Source organism: Typopeltis vanoorti, chromosome 18, assembly GCF_054136105.1.
Source record: "Typopeltis vanoorti isolate ZY-2024b chromosome 18, IOZ_Tvanoo_1.0, whole genome shotgun sequence".
In the NCBI taxonomy this organism is placed as follows: Eukaryota; Metazoa; Arthropoda; class Arachnida; order Uropygi; family Thelyphonidae; genus Typopeltis; species Typopeltis vanoorti.
In genome coordinates this window covers 109,926,358-109,949,710 of record NC_143566.1, presented here as the reverse complement: position 1 = coordinate 109,949,710, position 23,353 = coordinate 109,926,358, and the positions used below count along the sequence as shown (strand labels likewise).

At 34.6% G+C, this 23,353-nt stretch overlaps 1 long non-coding RNA gene across 1 annotated transcript; it reads right to left on the bottom strand.

The window, feature by feature from the left end:
• Window positions 1–575: 575 nt before the first annotated feature.
• On the bottom strand, window positions 576–21,442 carry LOC150097060 (uncharacterized). The gene is made up of 3 exons (XR_016549817.1): window positions 21,307–21,442; window positions 15,904–16,085; window positions 576–688 (listed from the first exon to the last, which is right to left on the bottom strand). It is a non-coding gene; the product is annotated as an uncharacterized LOC150097060 (long non-coding RNA).
• Between the last annotated feature and the right edge of the window lie 1,911 nt (window positions 21,443–23,353).

The following is a 23,353-nucleotide window of genomic DNA, read 5'->3' as shown; positions in this document are numbered from 1 at the left end:
ATTTAGAAATCAATTCTACGCATTTTGTTTGAATTTAAATGCTGTGCAAACATTTTAAATGCGTTTTAAACCTAATTTTAATTTCCAACGCATTTAATTCTTATTTCAAAATCCAATACCATATTAAATCATTAATTTTAAATATTCTAAAAGTATACCAACTTGATTAAATAGTTATATATCTTTCAGATCCACTAACAAGTATATAATTGGGAAGAAGATGGTTCAAAAACTAAGCCCATCCTGGATTCAAGCGAAGTCATTCCTGTAACTTAAATATCTGTACAGAAATACATTTGGATGATGCAGTTCATGTATGATTTTTCAGGATTAGTGAATGTACAAATAAAAATATTTTACGATTCTCTGATTTTGTTATGTTTTTAAAGTTCACATATTTGTGTTAAAAAATATATTTATTTCATAATACTTAATTTGTATTAATTAATATGAACATTAATTAATTTACTTAATTAATTTACACAATAAGCAAAATTTGAGGAAATTTTAAATCATAATAACGTCTCACAAATTCTGCACATTTCCAAGAATTTAAAAAAATCGCAGTCATGAAATGCATCAGAAGTGATATTTTATTCTGAATTACAAAACAAAATAGGAAAGAAAAACGTATTGAGTCTGCGTGGTCTTCTTCCATTCTATCCAATCACGTTCTTTTTCACTTTACCTGGAAATACAGTATAATGAAATGCATGATTACTGAGAAAAATATTTAAATGTAACAATGAAAAAATTATAATTGGTTGCCAAAATATTTGAACAAGCATTAATATTTTTTCTATAATAGGTGGCAGGGCAATACAAATTAAAATGCTAACAGATTTTTAAGAAACGTATTTAAAGAAATACCGATATTTATAAATTTATCACTTATTAATTTATAAAAAAATTAATAAGTGAAATTTCCACATTAATTAGATTTATTTGTGTCCATAATGGCTATTTGATTGTTTTGGGAGAGCTCTATTATTATTATTATTATTATTATTATTATTATTATTATTATTATTATTATTATTATTATTATTATTTTCCTGGGATACAGTTGCATTAGTGTGGTACACGGTTGGTGGTAATCTTTTCATCACAAATTGCATAATCTTACTGTAATATTAAACTGAAATCCGTTCTGTTTTGCCCACATCGTCAGTCTATTTGAATCATCCTTTAAAATTTTAACACCATCCACATTGACTGTTGCTCTAATCAACTTTGCATCGGTTGCAAACAACTGCTCAATATTTCTCATCAGATCATCTTCATTATCATTAACGTAAAAATTAAATAATAGTAGTCCAAATGGAGACCCCTTGGCACTCCACTAAGGCCTTTTTCTGGACTCTGCTCCTGAAATCACAAACTTCATTTCATTCCCATTTGGTGTACTTTCTCTATCGGGATTCCATCAAATGCCTTTGCGAAATCCAGCAGAATCATCGTGCAGTCATTTACTTTATTCAACTCAGCTGTTACTCCATTATAAAAGTGAGTAAGTCACTGAAGCCTAACGAACCCTTCACAGGGTCAAGGTTAACACGTAAGTTATGCTTCATGCACGACCGGCTGTGTCCATGTAAAAGTAATCTTTCCTAAATAAAGTATTGTTTCTATTGTAAATGCTTAATGCACTTGTGATAAATTAATTTAATTTATATGACAGCATTGAACATTTCTTTTCAACAGGCATACTTAAAACGCGAGAATTATAAAAATGAATTATAAAAGTTAAATTATCGTTTGACTCATAGGTTAAGATCTGCAAAGGATTATCACTAAAAGAACAGACAACGTTGAACTTGTTTTAAAACATTTGAATCATACAACATTTAAACCCTTAAAGCATGCTTTTATAGACGGGTTTTGTTACATTATAGTCAGACTAAGAAAGGAAATCAAAAAACTTAAATCTAAAAATACAGAAGTGGAAAATTTCAATTTATAGTTACGACGAGAATTTAAATAAATAAAGCAAATGTTGATAGTCAGCAAGTCATAAACAGAAATTAGGAAAATGTAGGTGTCCCTACAAAGCATCTGGTGTATGCTGCAAAATTATAGAACTACGAAAAGCGCTATAAGCATCGTTGGATAAATGACGGCAATCTCTTCATTGATGACACTTCTCATATATTGAGGATAAAGAGTGAAGAAGACCTTCAAAAACTTTAAAAATAACGAAAGAAGCTCTGATCATTTTACAATGGATATTGAAAACACGGATTTTGGTTCATCTACTTTTAATAATTGTATAATATGCAATGCTCTAACAGAATTAGGAAGCTTTTACATTCCAGTAATGAGCCTTTTCAAAGTATTGTAATTGAACATGCGAAGAAGAGATAAAATTGAACAACTAAAACTAATATTAAACGATTTAGATTATAATACAGCTATTTGGATACTAACAGAAATATGGATAAAAGTAGGCTGATCCTATTTCCTTGAGACAAAAACGGGACGGGGGTTATGTAATATTCATGAAAAAGTAAGTCGATAAAAAGTTTCATCAAATAAACACATTGAACTTACCATTATTCTTGAGTGACAGAACCCATACAAAAATTTAGGTAGACGGAGGGGGGGGGGGACTGTATTTCACCACGATCGCACCAAGAATATTTCTCCGGTGAAGTGATCTTACGCAGCAAATTTCAAGTATTTCAACACCTTATCATAAATCTTCCCACACTCCGTGACACAATTTTGTCTTTTACAACTAACATCGCCCTCATTGTCTCAACACTTAATCTAGATTTTTCCTTTGGCCACATCCCGTTCATAACAGAAATATTCTCTCAACAGGTGCTGTACTTCCTGGAAGACAAAGAATAAACTTTACAATATTACAAAACTCTTGAAAGTGTAGGCGTTTTTCGCTCATTTCAGAAAAAATCTGTACCTATCTATCAGATACAGGAATGCTTTCTTTATTCCATGTATCCAACTGCCTCACAATTATAGATTTTATGACGGTCCACTGATCGAATACACGAGTTTCTTCTGTTTCTGTGTGTGATGATTCCTCGTTCAGGCTGTCTTGTATTTCTTTCCATTCAGGTGTCTTCCTTAATAGCACCCACTTGAACTTCTCAGTGTTTCCTAAACTGCACTTCCACTTGTTGATATATTCTAAGCTGGTCTCATAGAAATTCTCAACTACCTCAAAGAACTTAGCCTTTTTAATTTCTCCTGAATCTACTAACATTTTCAGTTTTTTTTTTGTTTTTTTTTTGACAAAAGTAGTCACAAACACTTCACTTTTTTTGGACTCTAAATTGTTTACAAGATTTTCAATGTTTGTGGCTACTTCTGTAGCTGAAATATTATCTTTTTCAATTAAGTTAATGTATGTTTGGAACGTGGACACTTGATCTCTTGCAAATGACAACCACAATTTCAAAGAGGGATCGTCAAACAATTTTCGCAACATAACGGGGCATTTTTCTTGAGAAAGAAAATAAGAACGAAACATGCTTAAAATTCTGTCATTTGATGGACCCAAGGACAAACATCTCATACTTCCATGCTCTAACAATTTATCGTAATTGTCTCCTGCAAAGTCACAAACGTTTTTCAGTTCTTCAACTCTGATTGTGTATCATTGAAGTATTTGTATACTTTCACTGCAAAACATTCAATATCAATTGGTAAACATTCTGCTGCTGTCGACTGTTTACAGTCGACAGCAGCAGAATTAAAACTACATTTAACCAAATGTAGTTATAATTCTGTTTTAATTCTTTAGTTTTAATTTTAATTTTAATAAAATTAAAATTTAACTAAAGCAGTTAAAACTACAGCAGAAAAGTCGCCTCGTCTGAGACGAGCAAGTGTTGCCAACATGTATTTTTTATTTTCTCTGAATAAATCACTGCAGATATCAATATTTAGTATCGAACAATGCGACTCCATAAGTTATACAAATTACTAGTATCCATGATATCGATATATGATTATAGGTTATGAATAATAATTTATGATTGACCAATATTAAGTATATATATACTTGTTATTAAAAACCGGACAAAATTGGCATTTTTATTAAAACGACGGGACGGCCGGGAAATATGAAAAAAAAAAAAACGGTACTGTCCCGTTCAAAACGGTACGTATGGTGAGCCTGGATAAAAGAGTCAGAAGCTGACATACTATTCAGAAGGATTTAAAAAAATGCTATCACTCTTTTCTCGAAGGCATTTAACTGTTAAAGACATTAGCAAAAATTCTCTGATGTTAGACACTAACAGCAGAGAATGTAAGCATCTACTTCGACAGCTACAATTACTGCATAATGGCTATTTATAGATCTAATTTTTTTACGCTATGACTTTATACAAGAACTGGACATCCATTATGATAATGTTATCATAATTGGTGACATAAATATTGATCTGCTAAGCGACAGCCGTTATTCTCTCGATTTCATGGATTTATTAGCGATGTATGGCTTTGAGGTTTCGCGTTTGGATCACGTGTTTGTAAGAACACAAAGTCCGAAGTGTTAAAACAGCCAATTACGGATCACTTTCCGATAGCCGTAAGAATCCATCTACAGACACAAAAGATGTCAGCGTCCAGTATCGTAGAATAAACTACGGTGTGCTAAAACATAAATTAAGTACCCTATCCCGGGAACAAATACAACGTGAAACCAATATTGATGCTTACTGCAATTCATTAACCTATCGGATACTGAAATACAACACGCCGCTGGCATACTCGAAGAAGGCACGCGCAAACCTATGAAGCCATAGATTACCCAAGTCATAAAACAATGTATAAAGCTGAGAGACAAAATGTACAAAAACGCAAAAAATATCCTCACGATGAATACTATGAGAATAGTTTCAGATATAATAGGAACCAAGTAAGCTATAAATTTAAAAAAAGGAAAAAACGAGTATTACCGTAATGAATTTTTGAAATGTCCAATAGTGCCAAAAAATAATGGAAATTCGTGAACTAACACTTCCAAGCATTAGTAATGAGGACAGCAATCATATAGATTTGAACAGTGAAAGAACGTTAGCAGACAGATTTAATAATAACTTCGTAATCGCCAATGAAAAACTTGTAAATAGTCCTTATACTCCACCCGTAAATTGCGGACTTAAAAGAAATGAGAGTTCAATGTACTTTTTTCCTACTTGTGAGAATGAAATCAAAAATAAGACTTAAAAAACAAAAGCTCCTTCTTCTGTTAAGAACCAGTATGGATTTAGGCAGAAACTAAATACTGAGGGTGCTCGCTGCTGATTTTCACAAGATTGATTTCCTCGTCACAAGACCAACACAAACTAACTTGAGCAGCTTTTTTTAAACCAAAAACACAAAATGAAATACAGGGTGTTCGGGATAAATTTGACATATTTATAATTAATTATATTTTTCCGTAAGTTACATGTATTAACACACACTTCTCTTCATTTAAAAGTTTGGACCCTTCTTCATTCATATACAAGATGTCAGAAAGGATGGATAGCTGGAACCCACCTGAATCATGGAAGAGAATAACTTGTATCATGATGATTCGTGCCCGCCATCAAAATAAGGATATTACGACTGCTGCCCAATGCTCCCTGAATACAGTAAAAACAATCAGGCATGAACTAGAGACTTGCAATGGTGACTACGAGGATGTAGCAAGAAGAAAGATCCCTAGCAGACGATCTGATTACGTTCGTACAGCAGAATTCCTCGCAAATCTGCAGGAACAGGTGTTGAAGAACCCTGGCATTGGAATTCGGGCTTTGTTCGTGGAGTTGCTAACTGTAGTCAAGCCCTGGATAACAAGGGTAGCCAATGGTAGGCCGTATGTATGGCAGCAGGATTCGGCCCCTTGCCACACCTCTGGGAAAAGTCAAAAATGGTTGTCTGAAAATTTCTACGACTTCACCAGTCCAAATGTTTGGCCTCCAAACTCCCCAGACCTTAACCCCATGGATTATTTTGTATGGGGCGCAGTTGAAAAAGACACCAATCGCACTTCCAGTAATACAAAAGCCCAGTTAATGGATAAAATTAAAACAGTTTTTGCGGCCCTTCCCAGGGAGACTGTAGCATCAGCTTGTTCGAGGTTCCGAAGCAGAATTGAAGCTGTGATCGATGCTAATGGTGGTTATTTTGAGTAAATCTTGTTGATAGTATTGTAATTAACTCTGCCTGTAATGTTTTTTTGTCAATTCATTAAATTTAATAGATACAAAGAAGATTTTCTTTTTCCTTACGAAACTGTCAAATTTATCCCGAACACCCTGTAATACACAAGCACTAAATGTATTTGGCTACAAAAATGGTTAATTGCTTACCTCTGTTAATACGAAACGAGACCAACATGAACACATAAAGAAAGCTGATTAGAAAATGCTTCAAGTTTTGTAAGAATATTGAAACTTTCTTCACAATAAGAGTATAAATTATCTTTTATCCCTTGTATATCGCTCTTGCCAATATCTTTGTGACTGCGCTATTATATATTTGGTGTTGCAAATACAATTCAAAAGATAATTGCAATGCTGAAACGAACGTTCACATGTAAAGATAAGGATGCTATTTTGCCTCTTTTCAAGGCATTGATAAAACCTCACTTGGATTATCGTGCGCAGGTGTCTGATCTCCTGGTTTCCGTTGTGATTCTAATATATTGGAGAGAGTGTGAAGAGGAGAGTGACATCAGGATTGTGGAATGCTGATTACGAAGAGAGATTGAGAATTTGTAGGCTGCCGACACTCGCAGAGAGGAGGAAGAGGGGTGATAGGATTGAGACTTACAAACTTCTGAAAGGTTCATACAGGATTTCAGTTGATGGAATTTTTCAATTTATGGAGGGTGAGGAAAGGACGAGAGGGCATTCTTGGAAGCCGAGAATGAACCACCAAGAAGGGTCCGAGGGCTAGATTTTTCACTCAGATTTTTCACTCAACAGGCATTATTGGAATGGATTGCCATTGGATGTTGTGAGTGCAAGCAGTGTGAATGAATTCAAGAATAAGTATGATAGTTGGTGTGTGTAGAATGTGGCCTCCCTCGATGAGTCTCTGACTCCCTGGAGGTTTCTCTTAATAATAATAATAATAATTATAATTTTTTTTTTTGATATGATAATATTTTTATTGATCTGCTAAAATATTTACACATACAATAAACATATTGAGTGACATTGCAACTTATAGTTTTACAGAATTCGGCACAAAGTGCTACATTTTCTACACTGGATTTTCAATTAAAATTTTTAAAAATATTTTTTTGCCTCTGTATTATATATTTACAACACATGTTCTTCTAATATTTACAATAAAGATTATACAGAATGTCTGAATATAGAATATATATAATAATAATAATAATAATAATAATAATAATAATAATAATAATAATAATAATAATAATTTTTTTTTAAATAATTTTTTTTTACATATGATACATATGATTGTTTACATATGATACATTACTTACATTTGTTTACATGTGATATTTACATTACGTACATTGGTTTACATATAGTAAATTTCCTAATTTTTTTTTCCCTTTCATCCTCGAAGCTTAAATGTAAGCTTATCTGAGGATGACACCAGTTGGTTATTATGTATTGTTCTTTTTTTTTTTTTTGCTGTGTTAGGATTCTACGGAATCTATGATTGAGAAATTCGCGCGCGCGCACTCACACTCACACGCACGCACGCACACACACACACACACACACACACACACACACACACACACACACACACACACACACACACACACACACACACACACACACACACACACACACACACACACACACACACACACACACACACACACACACACACACACACACACACACACACACACACACAATGACTTGGAATGTACTGATGCGTCGCTGAACTGGAGGCCTGAGCGAATATATTGTGTTTCATTAAGTTTGTATGGTATTTTGGGTGCGTGTTTCTTGTTCGTAGTATGTCCTTAGAGCTCTTTTCAGGCTATTGTAGTTTGTAAGGTTTCTGTATTCAAAAGATAATTTGTTTATCATGTCTGGGATGTAGAAGTTTCGCGTGGCCTTTCCGTAGTGATTATTGTATTTATATGTGATATAATTAGTAGTCTGAGGTTTTGTTATACGGTATGTATTTCTAACTGCCCTGTAGTTGGCATCGAAATAATGTTTTAGCAAGGCTACATAGTGATATAAATGTTTTGCTGTCAGTATTTTGTGTTCTGCCATTGCAATGTTTATAAGGTCGTGATTTTCTCTTTGTTCCCAAAAGATCAGTTTTGTCATTTTATACTGTAGCGACATTAATCTATTTAATTTGTAGGGTGCACAGAAAGCATACGTTATTATAGCATATCTTAGTATATTTTGGCATAGTGCTTTGTATATTAGTGTTTTTAGACGTATGGGAACTATGTCTTTTAATCTGTAGAGTTTGCCACTTATTGTTCGGAGTTTGTTGTGTAGATGTTTTATATGGCTATTCCAGTTCATATCTGCATCGAAGTAAATTCCAAGGTATCGTATTGTTTCAACCTGAGTGATTGTAGTGGTTGTGCTGTTCTGTGTGTTTTTTATGTTGAAAAGTGGATGTTGGATGGTTATATATTTGTTATCAACTGGTCGAGTCAGTGGATTTCTGAATATCATGAATTTTGTCTTTTCTGAGTTTAGGTGTATGGAGGTTTTCGTGATCCAGTCTATGATCAGATTTATATCATGTTGCATATTTGTTTGGGCTATACTTGCGTTATTATGGATGGATATTATTGCTGTATCTCTGCGTATTGGAATATCTTACCTTTGAGTGGTAACTGATTAATATCGTGGGTGTAAATGTTGAATACAGTTGGGGAGAGTACAGCTCCCTGTGGCACTCCACAGGTTACTGGTAGCTCTCTGCTTCGGTTTGATCCAATACGTGTGATATGCTTTCTATTTTGGAGGTAGTTTGTAAACCACCTGTGAAGAGGCCCGTCTATTCCAGCATGCCTCAGCTTTTCTAACAAGGCTCCTTGTGTAAGTGTATCAAATGCTTTAGTTAGATCAATAAAGACTACCATGGCAATTTTGTTTTTGTCTAAGGCGGTATTAATTACGTCTGTAAAGTCTTCCAAGAGAGATGTTGTTACCTTATTTTTCTGAAAACCATATTGTGTTTTGGGGATAATATTAAAGATCTCAGTGTATGCTGTGAGTTTCTTCAGTATGATCCGCTCCATAATTTGATTGATAATTGGTAATGTTGCTATGGGTCTGTAATTATGGCGGTCTTTAGCATACGTATCTGTCCTGTTTTAAATATTTTATTTATTAGTTTTAGTAGGATAGGACTTAAACTAGTTGCATGTTGCTTTATATCTTTAGGTCTGATACCATCTATTCCTGGGCCTTTGTTTGGTTTGATTTGATGTATTGCTGAGAGAAGTTCTGCTTCTTTTATGGTTGTAAACCATAATGTCTGTTTTGATCGCGGTCCAAGTGGAGGGTCTCGTTTTGTGATTGGGGGAATATTTCTGTGAAGTTCTTGGATGGAGTCTGCAAAGTATTGGTTAAAGTCATTTGCTAGTTGTTGGATAGGTTTTTCGTCTTTCATGAAGCTGTGTTTTATGGTTTCGGAGGCAGTGGTGTTGGGAACAGAATCTAGCATCTCATTAATCAGATGCCAGGTTAGTTTCATGTTGTTTTGTGCGGAGGTTAGTTTGTCTCTGTAGTAGTTTCCTTTTGCATTTCTGATTTGTGTTGTAAGGCGATTCCTTGTTATCTTATATTCAGTGTTTAAAGCTGTGTTATTAGGATATCGCTTTAATTCTTTCCATAAAGCGCCCTTTCTGTGTATTTCTAGGATTAAGTTTTGTGTTATCCAAGGATTTTGTGTTGTTTTTGATCGAATTCGGACTTTCTTTGTAGCTTTCTTATATATCTGCTGAATCTGATGCCAGGTGTTCCCAGTCTGTTTTTCTTATTTCGTGGTTGACTATTTCTTCGTCTATTATTGTTTTCTGTCGTCTTTCTTCTGTGGGACATTGCATGGGTATTGTCTTGGTGTTCAGGTTTAGAGCGGTGAAGTAATGGTATGCTACTTTGCACTTTATGACTGATGCAGTGTAACTATTTGGTGATGCTCGGATGTTTATATGGTCTAGACAGGAGGCATTGGTAGTATTTCCGAATATTTCTTCTCTAGTACATGATGTTATTGTTGGTATTAGATTGTACATGGATAGTGTGTCTAGGTATTGTACAGTGTTGTTCTGGTTTTCATTTGCAATATTTATGTTTATGTCGCCAATTATCATTAGATGTTCGGTTGAGCATATTTCTTGGCTTGAAAGCCAGCAATTGAGTTCGTGTAAGAATTTTATCATGTTTAGGTTTGGTGGCCTGTAAATAGCATTTAGTATTATGTGATGCTGTATGTTCGTGGTATTAATGATTTCGAGGCAGAGAGTTTCAGTTCAAACTGATAGGCCATTTCTTTTGGTATTAATTTTTGTTTCATAAATATTAGTATTCCACCCCCTCTTCTTGTTTGGCGGCATGATCTATGTTGTTGGAAGCCTGGAATTTGGAAAGCAGTCGCTTCGTCATTAGTTATGGATACTGCTGTAAGAATCAATATATCAATAATTCCTCAGATAAGCCTGTAATAATAATCAATGTTTTAGGATGCTTCTCATGTTAATATGCAAGATTGAGAGACCTCTCGCTTGTACTGTGCTTTGTTTCCATGCATCAAGAGATTCGAAAGTACAATTACTGATATATTCTGGTGTAATTACATCTATGTGATGGTTCACATTCATTTTTGTTGTGTTGAGATCTTCTTATTGAACTAAGTTGGAGTCTTTTGTTTCACTCTGGCAACCTGTCTATATCTTCCGAGCTTTTTATTTGTATAGACGTTTAAGTCTGTGACTTTCTCAAGAATATTTTGCCGTCTTTGATCCATAAAAATTGATAATTTTTTTCTGTTTTTTCCTTTCTTGCTTGGTACAAAAGATTCTGATTGAAAGGTGTTAAATACTCAGATAGAAAGATTGGCGTATTGTTTTGCGATGCATTTAAATCCTTGACTACTGGTTTTTTCAGTCTGCTGGCTTTAATGAGATTGTCTCTTGTAGCCTTGCTTGTCAGACGAACTATGACTGGTGTCGGTCGTGGCGAACCATGTTTTCTGTTCTTCCTGGGAAGCCGATTTATGGTCTGAATATTATTATGCTGTAAGGGGATGTCAATTGCATGGCCTAACTTTAGAACTACCTCTCTGAGATTTTTGTGGATTCGGTTTCTGGAAGACCGTTTATGACAAGGTTTTCTTTATGTTGTTGTTGGTTTAAAACTTCGTATTGTTGTTTCAGGGAATTAAATTCTTGACGGAGTTCCGATGTGTCTATTATCAATTTATGATGACTCTCAGTTAATGCTAGTTTTAATGTCTTTTACCGTTTGTAACACGTCTTCGACTTTTGAATTATTAAATTTAACAAACTCTTCATATTCGCTAATTTTTTTGTTATTTCTCATCATCATCATCATCATCATCATCAAATTCCTGCCATGTACCCTCAAGGGGGTGTACAGGATATGACAGTACTACATGAAAAAATTACATCATTACTAACTTCCTATCTACAATTTTCCTCCAAATCAGTCTGTTACTTGTCAAGACTCCAACATTATCAGATCTTATATTTCTATCGTCTAAGGCACTTTGTACCGTATCAATCCACCTATATCTTGGTCTTCCTCTGGGTCGTTTTCATGCCAACCTGGCAGAGAACACTTGTTTTGCTAATCTTTCCCCTCCCATTCTATTTAAGTGACCACACCATCTGAGATTAGCTCTGCTAACGCATTCCGGAATGCTGACAATGTCAAGTTCTTTCCTAATATCCTCATTTTTAATATGATATTGCCATTGATGCCATCTGTTCACGCCTCTAATCTTTCTCAGGACTCTCATATCTGCGGTCTCTAGTCTTTGGTCAAGTGTTTTACTTCTGACCCAGCTCTCAGATCCATAAGTTAAAATTGGTTTGAACACAGTCTTGTATACAGCTAATTTAGTGTTCCGACTAATTTCTTTCTTATTCCATATGAATTTATTCAATTGACTTCCCACGATACCAGCTTTGCTGATTCTGTTGTCTATTTCTATATTTAGTTTACCATCTTCAGTAAAAATTGTGCCTAAGTAGCTGAAATGTTTTACTTGTTCCACAGGTTCTCCATTCACAACACAGTTGACATTTTCAATGATTCTGCCTATTTTCATTGTCTTTGTCTTTTTATTGCTGACCTTCATACCATATCTATTACAACAGCTATTCAATTTAGTCAGAGAATCTTGCAGACTTGTAGCGGATTTATTTAGAAGTATAACATCATCCGCATAAAGCAAAGAGCTGACATTAACATCTCCAATTTTGATATCAGGTTTAATACCACATTCCTTCATAATGTGATCCATATAGATAATGAATAACAGAGGGAATAATGTACATCCTTGTCTCACACCAGATTTAACATTAAACCATCTTCCTGTACTTCCTTCAATTCTAACTGCTGACTCACAACTCAAATAAAGACTAAGTATTGCTTGATATAATGCCCCATTGACACCATATAACTGCAGCGTATTGAATAGCTTCTCTCTTGGCACCTTGTCATATGCCTTTTCAAATCGACAAAACTTAAATACAGATATTTGTTATATTCCCATGCTTTCTCGACTATTTATCGTAAAGTGAAGATCTGATCCTGACAGCCTCTATTTGGCCTGAATCCAGCTTGTTCTTCACCAAGCTTTTCTTCCACAATTCTTCTCAACCGTTTCTCAAGTATACTTGCATAGATCTTGCCAGGAACACTCAGTAGGGAAATACCTCTGTAATTCTCACATTCAGTTTTATTTCCCTTTTTATATATGGGTACTATGAGAGCTCTACTCCAAACATCGGGAATTCGTCCCTCTGTCCAAGCTTTCTGAACTATGCAGTGCAGCCACTGTAAGACTCTTATACCACCATACTTCAGCATTTCTGGTCGAATATCATCTACTCCTGCTGCCTTTCCACATTTCATTCAAGCATTTGATGGCTTTTTCTACTTCAAGTATGGATATGTATTCCTGACTGCATGCCTGGTCAGTATTTTTTATCACTGTGCTGTCATCACTGCTTGTTTCATTTAGCAGTTTTTCAAAGTAATTAATCCATACTTCGAGGATATCTTTTTCTCCTGTTTTCATTTCACCTTTATCATCTCTAATTCCTTTTACAGCACTCTTTCCTCCATTCCTAAGCTTCTTCAACAACCTCCAGAATATTTTGCCACCTTCTTGATATTTATTTTCTATATTCTTGCCAAAGTCCTCCCATGACTTTTGTTTAGCTAGTTTTACACACTGTTTAGCTTTCTTACATTTGTCTCTGTATTCTGTAAGAGTAAAAGCTGAATTATTTGCCAGGAACTTTTGATATGCTTTCTTCTTTTCCTTCACTGCCTCTTTAACTTCCTGTGTCCACCAGGGAGTTCTGATTTTTTTATCCTTGCACACAACCTCACCACATGCCTCTCTGGCAGAATCAATCAATGTTTCCTTCAGAGTTTGCCACTGAATCTCCAAGGTTTGATTCCTGTTCTCAAACTCTTTCATTTTCTTTTCAATAATATTTCTGTATTTTAGTCTACAGTTCACATCTGAGAGCTGCTCAACTTTTATTCGCTTTAAAACTTTCTTACATGTTATTCTTTTCAATATGAAATTCAATTTTATCCTGCTCAAGACTAAATAGTGATCACTTCCAATTTCAAATCCTCTGTACACTCTGGTGTCTTGCACCAGGAAGAAAACATCACTATCAACAATAACATAGTCAATGAGACTTTTCTTATTCCTAGCCTCTTCTCTCCATGTGAATTTGTGCACATTTTTATGTTGGAACATGGTGTTAGTAATAACCAGTCCATGTCCTGAGCAGAAATCCAACAGATATTTGCCATTATTATTAGCTTTGCTCTTTTCTCCAAATTTTCCCATAATATTTTTGTATGTCTCACAATCATTTCCTACTCTACTATTTAGATCCCCAACAAGGACCAACTTTTCCTTTTTCATTGTGTCAGTTGCTTTTTCTAAAGCCTCAAAAAATTCCTCCACTTCTACCTTAGTAGAACCTTCTGTGGGACCATGGGCACAAATAAGTCTCATTGTCCAGTTCCCCATTCTCATATTTGCCCACATTACTCTACTTGAGACTGACTGCCATTCAAGAAGATTAGCCTCGTATTTAGTGTTGAATACTATGGCTACTCCTTCTTTTCCTTGATTGTCATTGCCTGAATATAACATTTTGTATTTATTGCTCAGAAAGATCTCACCAGTTTTGGTCTTTTTTGTTTCAGTCACCCCTATTATGTCGATCTGGTACTTATCTAATTCCTCAGCTAGCTCCATTTCTTTGCCATTCAGGCTTCTTATGTTGATAGTACCGATCTTTAACTCTGGTGATGTTGAGTTGGGGTTTGTTTTCAGATTTGTTCCAGTAGCTGACTTTTCGCTGTTCGCCCTGGTTCCCCGGCGAAAACAACGGGGGCCTTGTTTAACCGGGCGACGCCCCAGCCGGCATGAAATTTTGTCATGTTGTACCATCATTTTTTATTTTGGTTTAACCAATAAGAATACAATTTGGTCGGCTAAATCCCAAATTGCCAGCCCATCCTGGTTCGTTCAGTATCAAAGTAGATACCCAACAGGGTGCACCACGAGAAGGTGAGGATTGGACATTAGGTCAGAAGCCCTGGTCGGTTCTTCGCATTCCTTTAAAGGGTATGTGGAGGTCTCCTCTCAGTTATACAGCTTTGACCCTTAATAACACCCTTTGTTATTTCTTTATTCTGTTTATCAAATAGTTCTTGGACAAGATCTACCAAGCTGGTTTTTATATTTTCTAAACCTTTTTCTAGTAATAAATTAACGGAACTCAAATTACAAGACTCACCGGTGTTTTGTTGTCTGTTCAGTTCATCGTCCGATTCTGCCTCCGGCGTAATCAGTTGCGTCGTGGGTGGTGGCGTTTCTTTGTTCTCTCTACAGTTTAGGCACTTCCATTCTTCGCGTTTGGCATTGGATTTGCGTTGCCAGGTTGTTTCAGAAAGTCCGGAACATATAAAGTGAAGATTCCTATGGCATTTCCTGCAGGTTATGTAACATCCGTCGGACGGCAATTCCTTCTGACACTTGTTGCACTTCATGACTCTTCTTTCTTTCTCTCGACAGCTGCAAAGATGGCGACGTCCTTTGTTCTGTACTCGTTAGCAACCGAGGTGTACGCTTCAATTTTTTTTAGCACACTCCAATTTTGGATTCCACTATGATGATTTCGATGAATTATATGTCACTGTCTTCAGCGTGACAAGTAGAGTTTCTTTATGACACTTTTAAATTAAAAACAGGAGTTAGAACCACATTAAAACTATAAAAACGGGACGAGCGATACGACCATGCAACCGTTCGTATGCCTACACAGCGCCCTCACCAATAATAATAATAATAATAATAATAATAATAATAATAATAATAATAATAATAATAATAATAATAATAATAATAAGGATGATGATTTCTGTAATTGTTATACATTTTATAACCCGGATAAGCATGTTCTTGGGTTGTCATCGTTAAATTGTATTTCTATTAAGTATCGTATTGAATAAATAAAATAAAAATATTGGATCCAACTTAACGGAAAATGGCTGGACATAGCGTATCATTTTGTGAGTTTCGCAAAGCTGATAGCTCCTTTTAATTTTAATTTTTATTTTAATGTACCCTCTTCAAAGGTGCGTTTTTTAAGATATTTAGTTAGATAAAAGCAAAATTCTGCCCACTTACCATAATCGGTGATATGATCACCAATGGCCGTAGTGATGATAACGCCCATATTTGTGGACGGGACGATAATAGCCGTGGTAATACCCTCCGTAAATAGGCAGATGGTAGTGGTGCTTGTGTCCATAATAGCGGCTATGAAAAGTCGCCACAGCAATTGTGGCTAAGACTAGCAGTACTAGAATCTGAAAGGAGAAATCAATCAAATAACGGATTATAAATTGCAGCCAACCTTCGTTACTCAAATAGCGTCTTTTGGTATCTGAAATTAATTCGCTAAAATGTAATATACGAGGATCATTTAAAAAATTCTGCACTCTCTATTCTTGTTTTGATATACAGTATAACAAGCCCATTTACAGGACTTCAACATAATCTCAATTCTGCCTCATGGTGTGCAAGAAAACTGGCACGCGATATTTTTATTCAAAGTCTAGTTTATAACTATATGAGAATTGAAAGTATTACATCATCTCACTTGTTACGTATGTGTGTTGTGCAGAATGTTTTTTTGAAATGACCTTCATATGATAAAAAGACAAGAAGTGTCATTGCGATTAGGCAGTGAATCATTTGATTCAGAAGATACTTCTCTGGGTATTCGTGAAATCATCGTTCGCTGTCTTAATTTTTGTGTGGTAAGTTTTTGTCTATTATAAACTCTTTTGTTTATCAACGGAAAAATTCCCTGACGCATTTCGTAAACAAACATATTGGGTTTAATCATGAAACTTATGAGATAATTTACATTTTAATTTTACAGATGGTATTCTGAGGATTTGAGACCATTCAGTTTGCATGACTGCAATGTAACGAATATTTTATTGCTCCTATTCACAATATCCAATAGAGTCAAACGACTAAATCGTTTGACCTTAGATGACCTTAGACACCATAACCCCTGTTATATCACGACTTAAATTCAATAGTAGTGCTTGTACTCATAGAATTATTGAAATGTAGGACATGCCTTGAACATAAGTCCTAAAACGCCATCTCATAAATATCTACATCCGGAATCCACATATTTCAAACTCCCTTCTACTCTGCTAAAAACCATCTTATTTCTCCAATTTATACCGGCTGAAAACACGTGACTCGTTACATGGCACCATGCATCTTTCCCATGAGGGGATGCCCGCTGGCTTCTTTCCAAGCAGGGTGTATTATAAATTCTTGAATAAACAAGCACTTTACAAAGTATCTGTTAACTCTCATTTTTGCCTCTGACACTTCAATGGCCATTAATATAAATCCAACAGCCATTTTAGTAATCATCTAACATCCATGTTTATATGAAATCTTTACTCAATACATCTCTAGTGCAAGCTCCCAAAGGTATGCACATTCGTTTCTAAAATGATAAAAGATCACTCGAAAATATTCTAATAAACCTATTGAGTCCTGTTTCCTACTTCATCGGAAAAAATGTCTGAATTTCAATTAGTAGATCGTTCAAGTTTAGACATTGCTTTAATTTATATCTTTGAAATATCCTAGTCTATGTTGCAAACTCAGCAGATGAATACATTTAGAATAATTTTTCTAGGTAAATAAAAAATGACTATTCATTAGAAACGGTCACAGAAATTGTAAAAGATGGTGTTTTCATTCTTGAAGTATTTAGTTTTCGTTCACAAAGAACGTTATATTTGAATAAATCACTAATATGTTTAAGACAACAGTAGGTAAATGAATCATATAAGTAGAACTTAACTATTAGTGTCATCTTTTGTATAAGAATAGTAATTATAATCAAATTTCCTCATTCGTTTTGACATATTTTCTAAAATACTGTCTCGTATGCAAATTATAAACATATGCGAGGAACCTTAATCCTCGTATATGTTTATAATTCCTCCTCCTTTATCCAGTCCCAAGCCTGGATAAAGGAGGAGGGTCGGTCAGATGAGTGTCGATGCTCTGACCGTAAAGAGAAAACACGATTGTTATCTGATGCCTATACGATCAACAGCCAAAACATGCCGGCTCGGACGTCGCCCGGATAAACAAGGCCCGCGACACCAATCGAGCGATCGGGGTTGGATCGAAAAGTGGGATACTGAAAGGAAACAGAAACTGAAACTAACAGAACTGTTATCAGTAGGAACGTGGAATGTGCGGACACTCTGGATGTCAGGAAAATTAGAACTACTTCGTGAGGAAATGAAGAGATATCGGTGGGATATACTAGGATTAGCAGAGATGAGATGGACATCATCTGGAGAGATCAATGGATGCGAAGTAATATGGTAAGGACATGACACCATGCACGAAGCAGGAGTTGACTTCCTTCTGAGCAAAAAGCTCGAGAGGCACTGTTAGCCATTCAACATATCAATAGTCCAGATATATGCACCCACATCTGACAGCACAGATGAGGATATTGACTTATTCTACAAAGATCTGACAGAGACAATAGAAACAATACCAAAGCAAGATGTGCTAATTATTGAAGTAGATTGGAATGCCAAAGTCGGAATAGATAATGAGGGTTGGGAAAGCGTGATGGGGAAATATGGTTTCTGAGAAAGAAATGAACGAGGTGAAAAATTGTTATAATTTGCTATGGACCACGAGATGATGATGATCTGTAACACAAGATTCCAACAAAAGGAGTGTAGAAAATGGACTTGGCGATCAAATGATGGGAAAACCAAAAACATGATTGATATGATTATGATTAAAAGAAGATGGATAACATCAGTACAGCAATGTCGAACGTTTCAAGGAGCAGATATAGACCCGGACCATAGTTTAGTGATTGCAAACATCAAGTTGAAATTAAAAAGAAATGTAAACCCCAACATCAGAATAGAAGAGATACAGCAAGAAAAAGTGAAGCAGAAATAGAAAGAAGGTACAGAACAGTGTTAGAAGAGAAACTTAAAAGTGTGGAGAAAGAAAAAAAACTCGAATCTAGGAGCGAAAAGAGTAATGAAGGCCATAGAAGATGCAGTTGAAGAAACAGTACCAGAAGAAGAAGAAGATCAAGAAGAAATGGATTAGACAAGAAATACTGAAGTTAGTGCAGGAGAAAAGAATGTTGAAGATAAGAAGAGATACATCAGAACAAATAGAAGAGCAATATAGAAGAAAGTGTAATGAGGTGAAAAAAGCAGTCAGAATGAATAAGATGAAATGGTTAGAAGCCCAATGCAACAATACAGACCAGTACTTATGGAGAGCATAAAACAAGGGAGGTATACAAAATGATCAGAACCATTAATAGAAAGTGGCAACCAAAACAGACCACAATTAAAGATGAAAAAGGCAAAGTATTGATGAATAAAAAAATTGTACAGCGGTGGACAAGATACTGCAGTGAGTTATATGAAGAAAAACTAGATTCAGATAGCGTTGCGAAACTGACTGAAGAATTGAAGCAGATATCACCACCAGGTAATGAGCCTGGTAACGATAACATTAGTGGAGAAATGATTAAATATGGTGGTGAAAGTATGGTTACAGAAATGAACCAACTATGTAATATGGTATGGAAAGGAGGGAAAATGCCAGAGGAGTGGGTGAAATCAATATTAGTAACATTATACAAGAAAGGAAATAAGCTAGAATGTAAAAATTATAGAATAATTGCCTTGATAAGTCACTTTGGTAAAGTGATGATGATCATATTGACAGAAAGATTGAGAACACAAATTGGAAGCATACCTTGCAGACACAGACGAGCAAGCAGGATTTAGGAAGGATAGAACTACAATTCAAAAGATTTTGACAATGAGGTTAATAGCAGAGAAAGCTAGGAGAAAAAACAAAAACACACATAATTGCTTTGTTGATTTTCAGAAAGCATTTGACAGTATTGACCAGAACGTGACATTAGCAATTCTGGAATCCTATTTAATTGATAAAAAACTAATAGCTATATTAAAAGATGTTTATCATAATGCAGTTGCAGTAGTTAGAATAGGTGATGATTTGGGAAAATGGTTTAAAACAAGCAGAGGTACTAGACAGGGGAGACCCAATATCACCAAGCATTTTCATCGCACATTTAGAAAGAGCAATGGACAAATTGAAGGAAGATGCCAAAGGAATATCTGTACACGGAATGAGAATTAACAATCTGAGATTTTCAAATGACATTGTTATTATTGAAGTAGACGAAAGAGAACTACAAAAAAATTACTGAAACTGTTAAATGAGGAAGGGAAGAGATTTGGACTTGTTATGAACTTGGAAAAAACAAAGACAATGGTATTTGGCGAGAAGAGCATGAAACAAAAAGATACAAGCGGATGTGATATAGAAACTGTAGAACAATTCATATATTTGGGAAGTAAAATGACGTATGATTTGGACTGTAAAATAGAAATAAAGATCAGGATCGCAAAGGGAAGAACAAACTGAAGACCATGGATAACATCTGGAAAAGTAAAGTGATCAGTCTGCAAACAAAACTAAGAGTATTGGGAACATGCATCTTCAGCGGCGTACTGTACGGATCTGAAACGTGGGTAATAAATAAGGAATCAAGAAAAAGAATTTTGGCATTTGAAAGAACTTGTTAGAGGAAGATTCTAAGAGTAGGATGGGTACAGAAAATCACCAATGAAGAGCTCTATCAGAAGATACAACCAAAACAGAATCTAATGCAGAAGATTATAAAACGGAAGCTGCAATTATTTGGACACATCTGTAGAATGAGTGAGGACCGGAAGAGGTAGACCATACAGAGAATGGATAGACGATATAAAAGACTGGTGTGCAATGGGTGTACAAAAACTGCGGCACTGTGCACTGGACAAAGAAAGGTGGAAGACGATAGTGAAACAGGCATCAGACATCAACGGGTAGTGCGCCAATGGTTCGTGATGATGATGATGATGATTTATATTTTTCTAAATGTCTTACAGAACAGGTCTTAACCGATTGGAACGAATGGATTCAGTCTGGCCCGAAGCAAGACATTTAAAATCTGATAATGTTTTGAAAGATTTTGTTGAACAAAAAAAGAAAGAAAAATTTCTTTTATGTAAAAGTATAATCAATAAATATATTATTTAATTTTTGATGTAGTTTAATAGCATATATTCCCAATACTTAATTATCTTAAGTATACGAAACTACTTATCCACAAACTTGTTTGTATTCATTAATATTCATTTTATATTATATTATATTATATTATATTATATTATATTATATTATATTATATTATATTATATTATATTATATTATAAAAAATATCATTTAGAAAAAAATTTAAGAAAATATATTCGTTTACGATAAACATATTTCTATCAAAACAAATAGGTGTTAAGTACAAAAAAGGTGAAACAGGAAGGCAGACGATAATTCGCCATTGCTGCTACCTAGCGAATTTCTTTCTAACCAAGCAATAACACGAAAATATTCTTTTCAGAAATATTTACTAAAACTTACCGTGATTTTCTTCATTCTGGGAATAGTGAGCAAAATTCGTTCAAGTGAAATGCTGGCTGAGTGTCTTCCTGTATATTTATATGAATTTTGTTTAAAAAAATCTGGGTCATCACTGAAACGCCCTTGAATATTTTCTTATCGCGTAAATAGATCTTTACTGTATCAAGGAAAGAGTTGCTTTCAACTTGATCTTTTAAAGAGGGCGCTTTCAATGATTTCAGGTGACTCAGTATTGGTGACGTAATTTCTTAATTACTGAAGTTTCAATATAAGCAGTTGTATCGAGATAAGAAAGGTGGGGAATGCATTCTATTATCTAAACAAATACTTCCCTTTATTAAACATTAATGAAACGATAACAATTCTTGTGGAATTTTGTGTTGAATTATTCTGTTAGCGGAACTAATTACTTGCATAAAAGACTAGAAATTTATTATCGATTGTATTTGTAAGATAATTTTTCATTTCGAAGGACCGTTTTTGTTGCCAACATTTTTTGTATTAAAAACATTCATATAATTCTATTTTTGAAAATGAATCATTGTGTTTTAAATAATATCTTAATGATAACAAAATAAAATAAAAGCAAAACACAGTGGCTTGAAAGCATTTTATTTGACTCGCACATACTACACATTTTTTTAAAGAACTATAATAAATGCATGCTGTCATGAAGAACTTTTGTTTATTAAGTACTCATTAAGTATTTTGCTCATTGTTTCTGCAATCCTAATATATCAAACTGTAAAAATAAAACAAGGATGAAAAAAGAACGAAGTGCCCTGTAATTTAAAATTATTTATTATTATTATTATTATTATTATTATTATTATTATTATTATTATTATTATTATTTGTTAAGCAACAAAAAATTAACATTACAAGGTCTTATTATTGTCATGCTAATTTATCATAATGATAACTTCATACGAATACTAATCACATAAAAAATAATTGCATTTGATCTTTTTTTATCTACAAAAATTAATCTATAACTAGTGTCCAATCTAAGCTAGTCCTCCCAAAATATGCTATCGGCAAGAATTCCATTATGGTGGTTTATAGGAAGTAGAGGTTTTCATCTTATGATGTAACACTTCCACTCTGCTTGTGGAAGGCTTGAAGTGGTATGAAAACCCTATATTTGTTTTCTGAAACAGGCTCCTCGGCCTATCACATATTTCTGTGTCCAAGATAATATTTAGATTATACAAATTAAGTGGATATTAAATCCAACATCATTTCAAAGCCGAATACAGAAACTATAAAAGTTTCGTGCGAAAATTGACCAGAGAGCTTGCGGAAATACACCACCGCCATACTACGAGTTGCCCTAGCCGACCTACCCTATTAGGTTCGGCTAGGACAATTCGTAGTATGGCGGCGGTGTATTTCAGCAAACTCTCTGGTCAATTTTCGCACGAAACTTTTATAGTTTCTGTATTCGGCTTTGAAATGATGTTGGATTTAATATCCACTTAATTTGTATACTTTTGCATCGTAGAAATGAAGCCTTTGTCTCTTTATTTTAGTTTAGACTATACGTTTACAGTCATTCATCGGTGAGATAAAAATGTTAGATCACCAGTCTTCCATATCCTCCATTGGCGTGAAAGTTGTTTACAACAAGCCTTAGGTAGATAAAATTATTTTAATGTTGATCAGACAGGTTTGTTTTCGTTGGTTTTTCCTGATAAAGCGATATGTTTCAAGGACAGAACATCGCAGTGAAAACTGAAATTGTTTCATTGCAATTCCAAACATTGATATACCCAAGAATCTTTGTGGGTGGGGGAGAGAGAGGGGGTAATCGCGCGCGTGTGTGTTTGTGTGTGTGTGTAATTCAGTTTGCGATGGAAACTCCAGCCAATTTGACGCCTTCGGTGTCAAAACAAGCAGTTATGTGGTTTCATGAACAGCTTTAGCAACGATATGTTCAGAATTATTTTTCAAACATCTGCTTTGAAAAATAATTTTTTCAGAATTATTTTTCAAACATATAGAAAATCATATAGAAATTCATATTAATGAAGATATCACAGTTAAT